The sequence below is a fragment of the Ctenocephalides felis genome, unplaced genomic scaffold (genome assembly GCF_003426905.1).
Source record: "Ctenocephalides felis isolate EL2017-DRISC unplaced genomic scaffold, ASM342690v1 CF-g0.4_SCAFFOLD_01492, whole genome shotgun sequence".
Classification (NCBI taxonomy): domain Eukaryota; kingdom Metazoa; phylum Arthropoda; class Insecta; order Siphonaptera; family Pulicidae; genus Ctenocephalides; species Ctenocephalides felis.
Window position 1 is genome coordinate 43,506,347 of NW_020537646.1, and position 14,834 is coordinate 43,521,180.

Consider the following 14,834-nt stretch of genomic DNA (forward strand, 5'->3'; position numbering starts at 1 on the left):
TGATTTGAATATATGATATGAAAACATAGTCAGTGCTTTAAGTTGTTTGAAAAGCTCTTAGCTTTAGTTACAGATAATTTAATTGTAAATTTTGGAGAGCTTTTTGCAGTACTGCACCTTACAATAAAATACAAAAAACTGCTCAAGCCAGAAATATATTGATTAATTTGATATTTATAGGGAAACCTGCAAATAGCAGCTGTTAAGCTAATCAACTATTCAACATTTGAAAAACCGATTAACCTTCTTTCCTAATATGTGAAAACTCATCAACATGAGTATATAGCGAAAATTTATATTGTTAGCAAATTACGTAATGCCCCGCTTAACGCGTAATATACGTATATATGGATACGTTCCATCAAAATAGAGCGTAATGCGAAACAGCGTTAGACGATGCTACCTTGCACGTAAATATTGAGTTAGATATTACATTTAACTAGGAATAGATATTACCTTTTACTAGAACATTGGTTAGATATTAAATTTAAAAAGTGTTTTTTTAGTAAAAGTAAAAACAAACATTTATTTCTTAAAATTCAAATTAATACCACATTATTATTTCTTGCAAAAAAATAAAACAAAACTTAAATAACAAAACGAATATTCTTGAAAACATCTTGAAAAAACATATAAAATACTAAGTCAGTCATATTTAGTTAGCCTTTTGTTCCATTTCTAGTGATCAGCTTTTTGTGACAAAACATCTAATGTTGTTTGCCTTTTTGCGTTGTTCTCTTAAAAGTTCTTCATAAACGCGTAGAGCATCTCTAACACCAAGCCTTTTCATTCATTCATTTGGGTTCATTTTCAATGAATTGATCCATCATTTTAGTTATGGAAGACAAACTCGTTTTTACAAACGCCATCAAAATTTTTTTGATCTTCCTTTGAATCTGAAATCTAAAGTTTCCTTCTTGTTCATTAAATTCCTTAATCTCAACATTGAAAAGACTGCGCTGCTTCTTGAATTATTTCTTCGACATCATCCACATTTACCCCTCCAAAATCTGGGTTTAAATAAAAGAGCGCAGAACCGAAACAGCGCTAAACGAAAACAGCGTTTAGCGGGGTATTACAGTATTTAGATAGGGGTTATGAAACTATCAGATCATGCTTAATTTTTTGAGACTTTCTCTAACAACATTTCATCCCTCTACAGGGAAATTTCAATTTGGCCAAATATTTAGCATAAAATTAATAACCCCAAGACCCCAAATGTCTTTAATTCACATCCAATATTAGTCCAGTCATTTAAGCTTAAATTAGGTAAGAATCTCGTAATTCGAGATACCCTGCTGTAAGTCTGTAAATACTTGTATATTGACACCTAAAAGTTGTCTCAAACCCTACATATGGTAGGGTGTACGCAACATATGTAGGTTTTGAGACAACTTTTAGGTGCCAATATACAAGTATTTACAGACTTACAGCTGGGTATTTCAAATTCCTAGGTGTACTTACTACAATGACTGGACTATATGGCAAAATTGCAATTTAAAATGCTCTGGCAGATGGACGGTCAATACAAAAACAACGTAGGAAAGTTAGGAGCTTGTTTTTATTTAAATTAATAATTATTGAGATCAATTGATTGCAATTCTACGAAATAAATATCAGCAGTAAGTGTGCCTCTGCCGAATCAAGTGTACATTATTCTATGACAATTGTTTATTATTTCACAATTAATCATTTTCGCAAAAAAGGGTGGAGTTACAATTTACCCTATATTTGAGGCTTTTTGTAACATCTGCAGAGACAAGTAGTAACGACAAAAAAAAACGAGAATAATACCTCTGATAATTTATCCTTAGCTCATTTTTTAGAAAATCAATATGTTTCTAAAGTATTTCCTTACTTTATAATTAATACAAATAAGTATATATGTATCCGATAATAGAAATTCTCATCACAAATAAACGTTAACTTCAAATAATACAAATAAAATATATAGTGTCTTTCATATATAGTGTTTTTCATTTGTTTCAGGTGTGATTTTTTATATTAATCAAGATAACTATTTGAACAATTTAGCAATCATTAAAGTATTACACCTGGAAGATTGATAAATTTGAAACAAAATAATTTATATGAAAATTTAGAATTTAAAAACGCAAACTGATATATTATAGCAATTTTATATTACCTGTCAAAAATGACGCAGTTGCACACTTTTGCATATTGCGGCGAGCTACGGTATGGTAGCTAAGACAATATGAAGCCCTGTACACCCCTTGTATATATCCAATCAAAAGAAAAAAATATTTAGATATCGTATAAGATCCTATTGAAAACTCCTGTTAATACTTACCCCTGTAACAATATGCACCCTTACTACCCTTTTTAAAATTTGCTATTGTATTAGAATATGACTGTATTTTAAAAACCAATTGTTATTCAAAGTGCATTGGATATGATTTTGCTTGAATACGGGTTTTAAAAAATATACGGAAGTAGTAAACATGTAAAAAAATGACAGTATTTTATACTTTTTCTGTACTGTTTTGATTGCATTTAATTGTTCATTGAAGATCTTTATTATTATTTTTAATTCATCCATAAAGTTTTAAGCGATGAAAGCCATAAAATTATTTACAATTGTTCTATTATTCGCAATTTTTACAGTTGAGCTTCCTGTTTATGTAGCGGAAAATTCGTTAGCGAAGAAAAATAACGTAACGTATGCAATCGCGTGTTGAATTTCGAGTATTTGCATTGTGAATAGCAGTGCATTCAATAAGTCGGTCGGCATGCAAAGGGAGCGAAAAAGTCGTCAGCATGCAGCAACGCTGGAATCACTTAGCTCGGCATGAGACTCAGCTCGTCTGTGCCTCGGAACATTCAACATACCTTTGCATTTCCGATAAGGTGGATGATTGCATTTCGGAACGTAATTACCGTGCGAACAAACAATACCTATAAGATGCGACTTATGCGTTACTCTACATGATCTTATTGCAATTCAAATGATTAATTACTATCTATGATATATTAGCAATTATATCTGCAATGTACTGGTGGTCGTTAGCCAGCTAACCTATGTGAAAAATATTTGTCAGAAGATTAATGGACCGTACGTATACTATAAACTATTAATAATATTATTTTTTCAAAAGATTTTCTAATAACTTTTGAAATCAAACTTGGGGTTAATGTCATATTGTTATTGAAACTGTCAAAGAAACATTGGGATATAAACTCTTTTAAAGCAAGTGACAATAATAAGACTGATTACAAATAATCCATTTTTTTCATTTATTAATATATAAATAAAATACTTCCATACATACTGTATCTCAACCAGAAGCATTGTCTGGTGTAACATGTAAGAAATCACAGCTCCTACTGATATTATTGCAAATCTGATTTGCGAATTTTACGTTTTCTCAACGCTTAATTATGAATTGAATCAGAGCAAATTTGATAAAAGTACGTGCCTGTGCGCATGTGAGGCGATTTTTTAACTTTCGTTGACGTTTTCTCAAAAACGGCTAAACCGATTTCAAAAATTTAATAGAAAGGGTAATGAAAAAACACTACAAGTAAAAAAAAATTGTCTAGTTTGTGAAAGCTTATATTCTGAAAGTAGGAGTGGCGTAAAGCAGATCAAGTGCCAAGGAATATGCAGTTTCTGGTTCCATGTAAAATGCGCAGGTGATAGTCACCATTACATTTTTCATCATTGTAATGATGATTCCGACTAGGTCTCAGTATATTAATACATAATTACAGTAATATTTTGACTGATTAGTAAAATTATAAATTTATTACAACACTTAGTCGTGACAGCAAAAGTGATCGCACAGTTGAGTTTATTTATTGTTAATTTTTTTTTTATTTACATTAATGAATTACAATATGTCGTTATAAATTACATTCAGTAATTTTAATGGTTTGTTAAATAAGAAAAAAAGTTTGAATGTAGTGATCCGATTCGAGGTTGGATATGTTTAGCTTATATATACAGTCCTGATGTGAAAAAATTTAAATAAAGCCTACTAGTGATTGTACATGTTATAGTATTACTAAAGAATATCAAAAAGGGGCCGCTTTCTTCTGAGCCGTTCAATGCCATGGTTTTTTATTAAGTTTTTAGCCACGATGTTTGGGTGATTCTGTATTTTATTCTTGTATCTGTGACTGAATTTTGCTATTTCTTCCTTGACAGCGTTTATTTTCAAATCAGTATGAACCAACCAATTTGGGACATACTTGGGTGAATTTATATTTTTTTTTCAAAATCTTGTTTTTAAATCTTTGAATTATGGCGATGTTGGATTTGCGCGCCGTTTCCCAAAGCTGTATTCCGTACGTCCAATTTGGTTTTAACATGAATTTGTACAGAAGAAGTTTCTTTATACGAGTACAAGTATGTTTTGCCATATTTTATTCATAAGCTTCGTGATTGTTCAGTTACGTTATGTTGTGTTATGTTACATACTTGACAATAAAAGTCGTTATAAATCATTTTGGTTTTTATACCTATTATTAACCTACGTTTATGCCGTGGACGGTTGTGACACTTGTCTGATTTGATGTTATGACTAATGCAGCGTATTTATGGATACTATTTCAGTATTTTTGCGGAGACAAATGTTCAAATCGATTTTATTTACATTTTTTGCAGCGAACTAATAAATAAACTAAATTATTGCTGAACAAAAAGTGGCACAATCATACCCGGTCCCTACTACATTTCACATTTCACTACACATTACTCGACAAACATTTCTTGACGTTTGCATTATATTACTGTAATGTTTGATTTTTAATGCATTCTAATAAAATAATGATACTTGTATTATAAATATTTTACAATATAACTATACTTTCATAAATAGTTTTTCACATGGAAGTGTCAGTAACCAACTTGCACTTCACTTATTTTCCTTTCCTTTTCACTTTAATTTATGAAAAGATTTATTAGGCTTAATAAAATAAATGAAAGCTTACATCGCCGGTTTGTCATTGTTGAATAAGTCATTGATATTTTGCAGCATTGTGCCTTTAACAAATCATTTTTCTGATTGTGAGTGCATAGTTGTTGCTTGATCTGGGGTTATTGTTCTTCTAGCATTCCTCGATGTGATGATTTTTCAAATAGCTTCTTCTGTCGCAGTATCAATTGCGCCTTTCGCAGTTAATTGCGGATGCGCAAACAGAGATCTCATAATAAAATCTCTCATAAAAGTGCATCGAAGAATAGCCCGGCGCGCGCCAAGAATGCCACGGACTCGGATGATGAAAACATTCGCCAGTCTTAAGGTTTATATTCGCGATTAATTGTAGTAGGGACCATTCTATGTATTTTATTTTACCGGTATGGACTTCCTTATTATTGTGTTTTAATTTAAAACTATACGCAAAACAAAGCGGGTACTTCATCCTTCTCCACAATAACTACGAATTGCAAAATGAACAGCTTTTATATGACTAATAAATGTATGAGGAGCAGAACAAATTTAATACATGAGCACGTAGTGTACTGGAAACACAATCAAAACTCTATATGATTTTTGTGGTATCATATTTCAATGTTATATCGAAAATACACACGTAAACCATATCATTGTATAATATTTTTAATTTGGATTTTGATTAAATCACATAATCTTTAAATACCATACAGCGACATAGTCTATTTCACAAACACCATGGTAGTTTATTCGAGTCCAAGAAAAATTAAAACCTCTTAAGCATAATTGGATTTAACACCTACTCTAATCACTGCTAAATATATACCAAAGAATGCACCAACAAAAAAGTAAGATTTTCATTTGTTGCAAAACCCTGTTTTTCTGTTCTGAGCCCGGCAAAGGTTAGTTATGACTTATGATTCATGATTTGTTTCCCTTGGGCTCATGCCTTCTGTACTCATGTCCCAAAAGACTTGATTAAAAGATCCCGGGTTCAAGACCCACTTCGAGCAGCCTGTTGTCAAGCAGTAGTGACAACGGTTTTCACTTGGAAATATAGATAGCAATATGTTTCCAAGTGTAAATAGACCTTGCTCGGCATTGCTGCACCAAAAAAAGTCAGGCCTATTATATTAATTCTAATAATAAAATCATCAAACATGGGTGGATTAACCATTGGGTTACCATCTAAAAATACGAAGTAAGGAGACCAACAGCTCCTAAGATGTAAGGTTCTGATTTCTGTTAAGATGTGAAAATATAATAAAAGAAATATTAAAAAAATGTCTCAAAAGGTTCTAAACGTTTTATTTATAAATTTTATTTATATGGATAAAATGGTTTTGTGTGAATAATTGCATTTTTCTTTATTAGTTCCAACTTAATTGAAAGACTAGCGGTAAACCATGTGTGTAAGATAAGAAAAAACTATTGAGACTGATTATATATGATTAAAAGAATACATATCATTAAAACAATTCGTCTCAACTTTCCCTACATTATTCATATTAGTTTTGAAGCTAAATTAAGCATATTTTATTCAGCAATCTGAAATATGTCTACATTCAGTTTAGTTTTGCAATATAACCATTGAGCAAGATTTCATTTATATCAATCATGTACATATACAGAACCAAATTTGATAATTATTTAAAATGTTGATTAATTGATATCGAGTATAAAGTGATTTTTGAAATAGAAAAATTAGATCAGAATTTGTTTATTTAGAGAAAATTGATGATGGGTTCTGCATACCAAATGAAATAAACGCAAAACTAGTCGACGTATAACAAGTAATATTTGTAACTTTTAGATCTTGAAGAAAGATCGAAGAAGTCTGCATTATATTCAAATAGAAATTTATATAAATTAATGTTAACTACATTGGTGTAATAGAAGAGTGTTCTAAAAAGTGTAATATTAAAATTTTTTTTTTTTTCAGGATGGTTTTCCTTGGTCAGTGACAAAGGTGACGCCGTTGCAGCAGTGCACACGACGCTGATGCAGTTGGTTCGAGAACGAGTTTACAAATTTGTTTCAACTGAACCTTTTGCAGCCTACTCGGAGACGCTCGCAGGTAATTTCAGTTCAAACTTATTACAATATCCCAAACGACATATTTAAAATATATTGTAATTTAGAATTAGTCGTGTATCAGTGGTTAGAGCTATGAAATTTGAATCAGAGATCCTCCCAGGTTCGATACCCAACTTGAGTAGCCTGATGTCAGTAGTGACATCGATATTCATTTGTTTTCAAAATTTTGTTTTCTTATATTTTATTTTCATTGGCAATCAGAATAAAGTGCAATTCTATGAGATATTTGGGTTATATCATTTACTAACACACATACACAAACATTTATTCAAATTATTGTGATAAATATTATATTGATAGTTAGAGAATCAATCCAATAAGTGATTCAACAATTCTGTTTATATATACAAAGTTGTGCTAAGGTCCTTCAATATTATCTTTAAGCAGCTTCTTATTCAGTCTTTTTGAAATTGGGGTCTCAAGAAGCTGACTATAGAATTTGAATGATGTTCTAGTTTTTGAAAATGTTTGACACTGTTTATTTTTATAACAATGTGAAAATCGTCGTGTAAGGTCTTTTGCTTATGAACCACGAAGCATTAGTAATCTGTCTCAATATTGTAGATTGAGCACTTTGCATTAGCACAATGTTTGACTTGCTCGCACAGCCTCACAATTGTATGCCATAAGTCTATATTGGTTTTATAACCACCTTGCAAATAGATTAGTAGCTTATTATCGATAGATAGAATTGATTTATGTCCTAGGAGCCAGTATAGTTCTGCGGTACAATTTTTTATAGTTTTTAATTTTGCTATATGATCCTTCCATGTCAGTCTGCGATCTAGATGCATACCTAGGTATTTGATACAATCAGTACTTGGAATTGCTTGGCCATAAAATGCACTCTTGGTCATGTTGTCTTGTTGAGTGTAAATGTTATATGGTTAGACTTGCTCTCATTTATTTTTATTCTCCATTTTTATGTCCAATCCTCTATAACATTCAGATGCCTTTGTAAAACTAACTGCTATATCATCAGCAAAGGTTGCAGTTGTGGTTGATTGAATAGTGGAAAAACCATAAGTGAACAGAATATATAGAAATGTTTTCAAATGAAATGAAATGAAATAGCTTATGTCCTGCATAACTGCATCAATAAAAAAGTCAATTGCTATTATATAAATTGTATGATAAAATTTAGCACATAGATAGAACAATAGTTTGGGTTGCCATCTATAAAACACAGGTAGTTAGTAAAGTCCAATCATCACAACAGCTTCTAATACCCTTAAGATCTGATCGCTGTTCCAACAATATGAAAAAAATTTAACATGAGACAATAATCAGAACAAAACATTTCTCTTTTCTAAATATCTTCAATCTTATTATTTTTGGTTAATTTATATAGGTCGAGCGCAATATATCCGAGGAATGGCACGAGCTGGTCAAGTCTACAGATTATTAGCTGTTTTCCAAGACGGGGCTGGTGATTCCAGTAACGGAAATAATAAAGATGGAAAAGGCCAATATGCACAACTTTTAGGAGACAATCAACAGGTAAAATAAGAAAAAATAGTTACATGTTATTATTGCACAATGTAAGAAAAATATTATTTATGAACGCCATTGAGATCATTATTAATTCGCACTAATAACAGTAGCCGGTTGCAAAACTATTGAAACATTTATATGTGCTGAAAAAATAACTTCTCATTATTGACTAAAAAAATTAATGTTGTGACATAATTAGTGTTCCTATATTTTGATATAAATAAAATATTAAATTTATTTCATAATATTCTTTTAAGTTATAAATATTTCACTGTCAACTCTTTACACTATTACTTGAGTGCTACTTGCAGTGGTATTTATATCTTTAATAGAACAAGTAGTAAAAGTTCAGCATAATGTCAAGACATGCATTAAACAATAGAGTTTCATAATAACTATATAATATCTAACCATATAAGGTAACTTACAACAAATACGGCATAAAATAGCCATAATATCATTATGAATAATACTTGTTCCTTACATTATGATCACTAACACAAATGAAATATTATTTCAGATTATTTACGTATCACTGTCAACCAAAGGAAAATTCTATGAAACCTCAAGCAGTTTACCAGCGCCTGGAAAGCAGTCAAATTTTGATAAAGATTGCGTTCATAGACTACCAAATATTCTCCAGCATTGTGATTTACCTGTAAATGTGAAACTGATATCAGGTCCGTTACCTGACTGCATGAGTCAAGATTGTTCAGGTAATAATAATAGAAATACATTTTATTAAGAACTTAACACGGAAGTTTGATATTGCTCTTGAGTTGGCCACTTGCTTCTTAGTAAGAGCATGGTATAGAAAACAATTATTCCAAGTTTAATATCCACTTCCTCAATTTGTTATCAAGGAGTAGTTATGTTAAATTTTTACTTGAAATTATAGGTCTCAAATATGATTTCAAGTGACAATAGCCTTTCTTGGTTAAGTTGCCCTATTATTCATTAAAGTCTTGCTGCATTAATTAAAGGCAAACATATTGCGGATTGTTATTTTTTTATATTATACAGTTGTTGATATTAATTACCATTCGAGTTGTTGTATTTTGTCTATTCAAGAAACTTCCCGATAATCATTCCAATAAATTTTGAAAATGATATGATCATGTGTATATATTCTGTATACATTTTTGATTTTACATAAAATATCTTGCTTTTATTTTATAACCAATAGATAATTGCAGGTTTAATTATAATTTATTATTACTTAAAATAAAACATGAATTATTAAAAAAAATTAAAATGTTTTTGTTGCAATCCGTTTTCGTATAAAAAATTACAATCACTATATCGCATTTTAGTATGAAATTTTATATATATATATATATATATATATATATATATAACGTAAATAGAACCACATATAACATATAAATCATTTTTTATTTTTTAAAAACTAATAACGTTGGTAAATTAAATAAATCAGTTGTAAATTTTGTTACAATATTTTGAATGATTCTCGTGTTCATTCATAAATAAGTCAATATATAAACATTATATAAAAGTAATTTGGGATCGTTCAAGTATTACGTAAGCAGATATAGTACAATTATTTACCCCCCCCTCCATCCCCCTTTGTCAGCAAAAGTAAGCAAACCTGTTACCGAAATGTTTTAATGCTTACGTAATACTTGAACGGCCCCTTTGGCGCTCATCATTTGCTATAATTTTGTCAACAGTTTTTAATTTTAATATATGAACAGCAAGCAGAACTTAATAGTCCTATAAGCTGTTGGTCTAAATTGACTTCATACTAGTCTGTTCGACAGATGGCAACCCAAACAGTTGTCCCATTTTTGTACGATACATTATTATTACAATTTCTGTAATACAGCGAATGTTTTCATTGGAGCAGCAATGCCGGATGAGAGCTATTTTTACTGGAAAACATATTGCTATCTATATTTTCAAGTGAAAATCGTTGTCACTACTGCTTACATCAGGCTGCTCGAAGTGGAATCGAACATGAGAACTCTGATTCAGGTTCAGTCATTCTAGCCACTTACCTACAAGCGAGCCCATTTTAAACACAAAATTTAAAAAATTCAATCTAAATTAGGTAAGAATCTCGAAATTCGAGATACCCAGCTGTAACTTTGTAAATACTTATTACATTACTTACATATGGTGTCAATACCATATGTAGATTCTGAGACAACTTTACGGTGTCAATATACAAGTATTTACAGATTTACAGCTGGGTATCTCGAATTCCGAGGTGAACTTACTATAATGACTGGACTATGGCGTAATAAGTTTGGACGAGGGCTTGCACAAACTAGTTCAAAGTTCGCTGATTCGATTCCAGCCACGGCTAATCCCAACATCAAGCAGTTTTCATGTCAAATTTTATTTTCCATTTTACAAATCATAAAATGTCTACTATAGTTAATTAGTCACAACTGGATTGAACAACCACTGGGTTGCCATCTTTTCAAAAACCCATTAAAAACATCAAAATCGTTGATGAATGTCCTAGTGTGGCAAATTGCAATTAAAAGTAAAACAATAACAAAATTACAATAAAAATGTATTCACAAATCACAAACTACATTTATTGAGATATGAAAATTAGAATTACTAATTAAAACTAGCTCGCCTTTAGGCGACGGTGGTAGCAGAAGAGTTAATATATAAAAACCAATAAAAAAGCATGGTTTATTTTATTTATTTATTTATTCATACTTGGTTTATATTCTCATTAGCTTTTATTTACACATCAATTTACGAATAGACAAAATGCAATTGACTGATGAATTTTACATTTGAGATCTACAACATTACGTGAAAATTTGACATCATACTTCCTGATGCCGAGCTTAGCCGAAGTCGGTTTCAAATTAGCCCTAATTCGGATTAGGGTTTGCTAGCCCATGCTTTTACCGTGTCCCTAATTTATTCAATTAATTCAAATTAGCTCTCAAATTCAATCACTTTATAAAAAAATAATAATAAATATTTTTTCTCTGTTTCAGATATTCTCACATTGCAAAGTGTATCCTCTGAACCCATGCTCGTCACATGTTCTCTAACTGAAAATCCTGAAGGCAGCGAACTGCAGTACCAGCTCACCAAGACAACAGCTAGTCCGGACGTCACAGTGTCAAGGTGTATAGTAGGACCAGACACGGAGCATCGATTATATAAATCTGCTTCCGCTCAAAACGTTTTAGCATTCTGCCAGAACAATTTGGATTTATGGTTCCGCAGAATAGAGGTCGTTGATGCCCCACCAGTCCCCGAAAATGACAAATACGAAAATATTTTAAACAAAATCGATGGTTAAAACTCCTAAAATCCGCGAGTTTTGCCAAATTTTTACGCGGCGATAACAAGCATTCCCCGTCACACGAAAAGGAAGATTCTATCATATTTTTAAGTAAACACGATTTAGAATCGATGGAAAGTGATAACATGAAGAAGAAGCATTCGTCAGATTATAGTTTGGATAAAATGTCTTCAGAAATTTCTAGCAAGATGAAAGTTTTTGAACCTTCAAAAAGAACTAAATGGTTCAAACATTTCAGAATATTAAACACCAGCGAGCAAAAAGATTACAGGCAAGAAATTACTGAAAAATACAGAGAATTTGTTGATCCTTTTGATCCTAATGACAAAAGTAAATCAATAGAAAGATATCAAGATATGGCGAAATTGATTGAGGAACGATTCGGTAAAAAGTTCAGCACCCAAGATAAAACTCCGCCCGTTAAAAACGACTCACTAAAGAAAGTTTTAACAAAAAGCATTTCAGTGCAGACAAATTGTCCTGATAATTCCTTAGACTGTTCTGAGAACGATGAGAATAAGTCAATTCAGCCTGATGTTATTCCTTTAGAAGACTTGAATAAAATAGAAAAATATGATGAAATTTCTGATAGAACTAATTCTGGACCAAAAACTTCATTTTTCACTGAAAAGTTATGTGCAGAATTCCACGTGAAAACAAAACAACTAAGTAAGTCGACTTCGAGTCTCAATACTATATTGCACTTCAGCGTACCGCAAAAAATGAATGTAATAGAATTAAGAAAAGAATCTCAATCAAATGAATCTATCACTAAAGCAACAGTGCATTTTCCAGAACACAAAACAAACGAGGAAGAAATCAGTAATATTCAAAACAGAAAATTGCCTGAAATCGATGACTTGCCTTACAGTACAGTGCGTGATCGATTGGATAATAAAAACCAAAACCAAAAAATCTTTGAAGAAGAAATCTGTCCAGAAGATAATGAGAATATTTACGCCGAAATTTGCGGGGACACCATCAACTTTGAGAACGGTCTGTTTGTTAACAATAATGAAATTGACGCTATTATTCTTGATACGTCTATTGAGGCAGATCCGATAAATCTGAATTCGGGTACTACTTCTTCTTCAAGTAGTGCAGGCAAAAAAATTGTATCAGAGAGTAGCATCAAGATTAAAGTCGGCTGCGATGAGGGTTTTGTCGACACCGAAAATATAACAGTCATCGAAAGTGATAATTGTTATATGAATGTTGTAGAATCGATAGAAGACACGGAAGCGTTTTACAACACTTTGAAATAATTTGTTTTTTTCTGTCTACTCAATAGTTGAGAAACTATTCATAAACCAATTTTTTTATTGAACAACAAAAGTAGAGGAGACAATAATATCTAAATTTGCAACATGAAGGTATATTTATAAACAAAAATTTTGAAATGAATAATAAGCATCAAATTCGAAATAAAAAAAATAAAATCATTACACCATATATTTTATATTTAAAGTTAATGTTTATATCTCAATCAAGTAAATAATCAAAATACCAAAGTTAAAAATATATTAAGTATAAATTTATATGCATATTATGTAAAAATACTATATAGTGTAAATATCTTATTTTAACCATATGTGATTAACTATATCTAATGTAGAAAGATTGTAAAGCACTAAAGTGTATAAATATAGATTTTGTATATTTGTATGTGTAAAAAATGTAGGAGTTTTGCCTATAATAAAAGATTTTATATGCTATGCGATTTTAAATTATAAAACAATAACATAGAATAAGTAAATAATTACAGGTCCAGCCGTTTCGAAGATACGGGGCAAAATGTGCCAAAAATGGTAACACAATTTTTGAGAGAACGGAGCGTCCGATTTAAATAATTCAAAAAACATTTTACTTGTATTGACAAAATGAAGAAATAGTTGAATTTTGGGAAGGAAGCGCTTTCAGATATCGAGTGAAAAAAGTAAAAAAAAAAATACATTTGACGGTCAAAATATGATCATTATACATAAGCACATAATTTTTTTAGATATTTTATAGAGATTTTATTAATAATATAAGTAAAAATTTTGTTTACATTTCTATGGGTTTATCCAATAGAAATAATAGATTTTATTAATAATATACCAATATTTATTCGTTCGAACGCGATGCAAAATTTCTGCGTTGTTTACGATTGCTCGGAAAAAAAAGTTCAAAATTTTCAAATAATTTCAAAACATAATAAAGTCAATTCAAAAAATTTAAATTGATTTTTTTTTCAAAATCTCATTGTTTACAGCTTTTTTTAAAAAAAAAATTTTTGTTAAATAGTTCCAGCAATTTGCCTTGCTCAAGGCCATGCACCGCTAGTAATTAATTAATCACCTATTAATTACAATATGTCTATAAATAGACATTGAGCAATTATGATTTTAGAATTAACAGTGGAATTTTAGAAAGAAAACCCCAAGGTTTACCTTATATTTTTGTACTATTAGATTATAATATCTAATTTTAATCTTATTTTACAGAAAATGAAAAAAACAATAATATGCACATACAATTATAAACACAAGTACACCTAAATACGTAAAATCGTATTTTTTTTAACTTCACAATTTAAGTTTTTTAACATTTGTATGTATCTTTACGTTTCAGGGGTTTCCGAATTTTTTAACATATCTTAGAAAAAAATAGATGTATGTGTGTGTGACGATTTCGTGAACACGAATCAACCGGCTTGAATGACTCAAAAAACTTTCGATTTCTATCGATAAGAAGACTTGCTGCTTTTTGGCAAAGGCATATCTAGCCGTTTCAAAGATACGGAGCAAAAAGTGCCAAAAATGGTGAAAAATTTTAGGATTGATTTGATTGCTTGCCTTATGAAGGACCAATTGTAAATACTTTGATTATAACAGTATATATTTATTTTATATTAATAACAAGTTATAAGTATATTTACAATAATTTTAATACTGTTTTTGATTACGTTCTGAGTGATTGATTTGTATGATTTTTTGATAGATGATTTTTTGTTTTTATATCAATATAGCCGCATGCTTTGATTG

General features: G+C 30.5%; 1 pseudogene; it reads left to right on the forward strand.

Moving 5' to 3' along the window:
• LOC113371274 overlaps positions 1 to 13,073 on the forward strand; it is a 15,063-nt pseudogene extending 1,990 nt beyond the window's left edge.
• Positions 13,074 to 14,834: the final 1,761 nt, after the last annotated feature.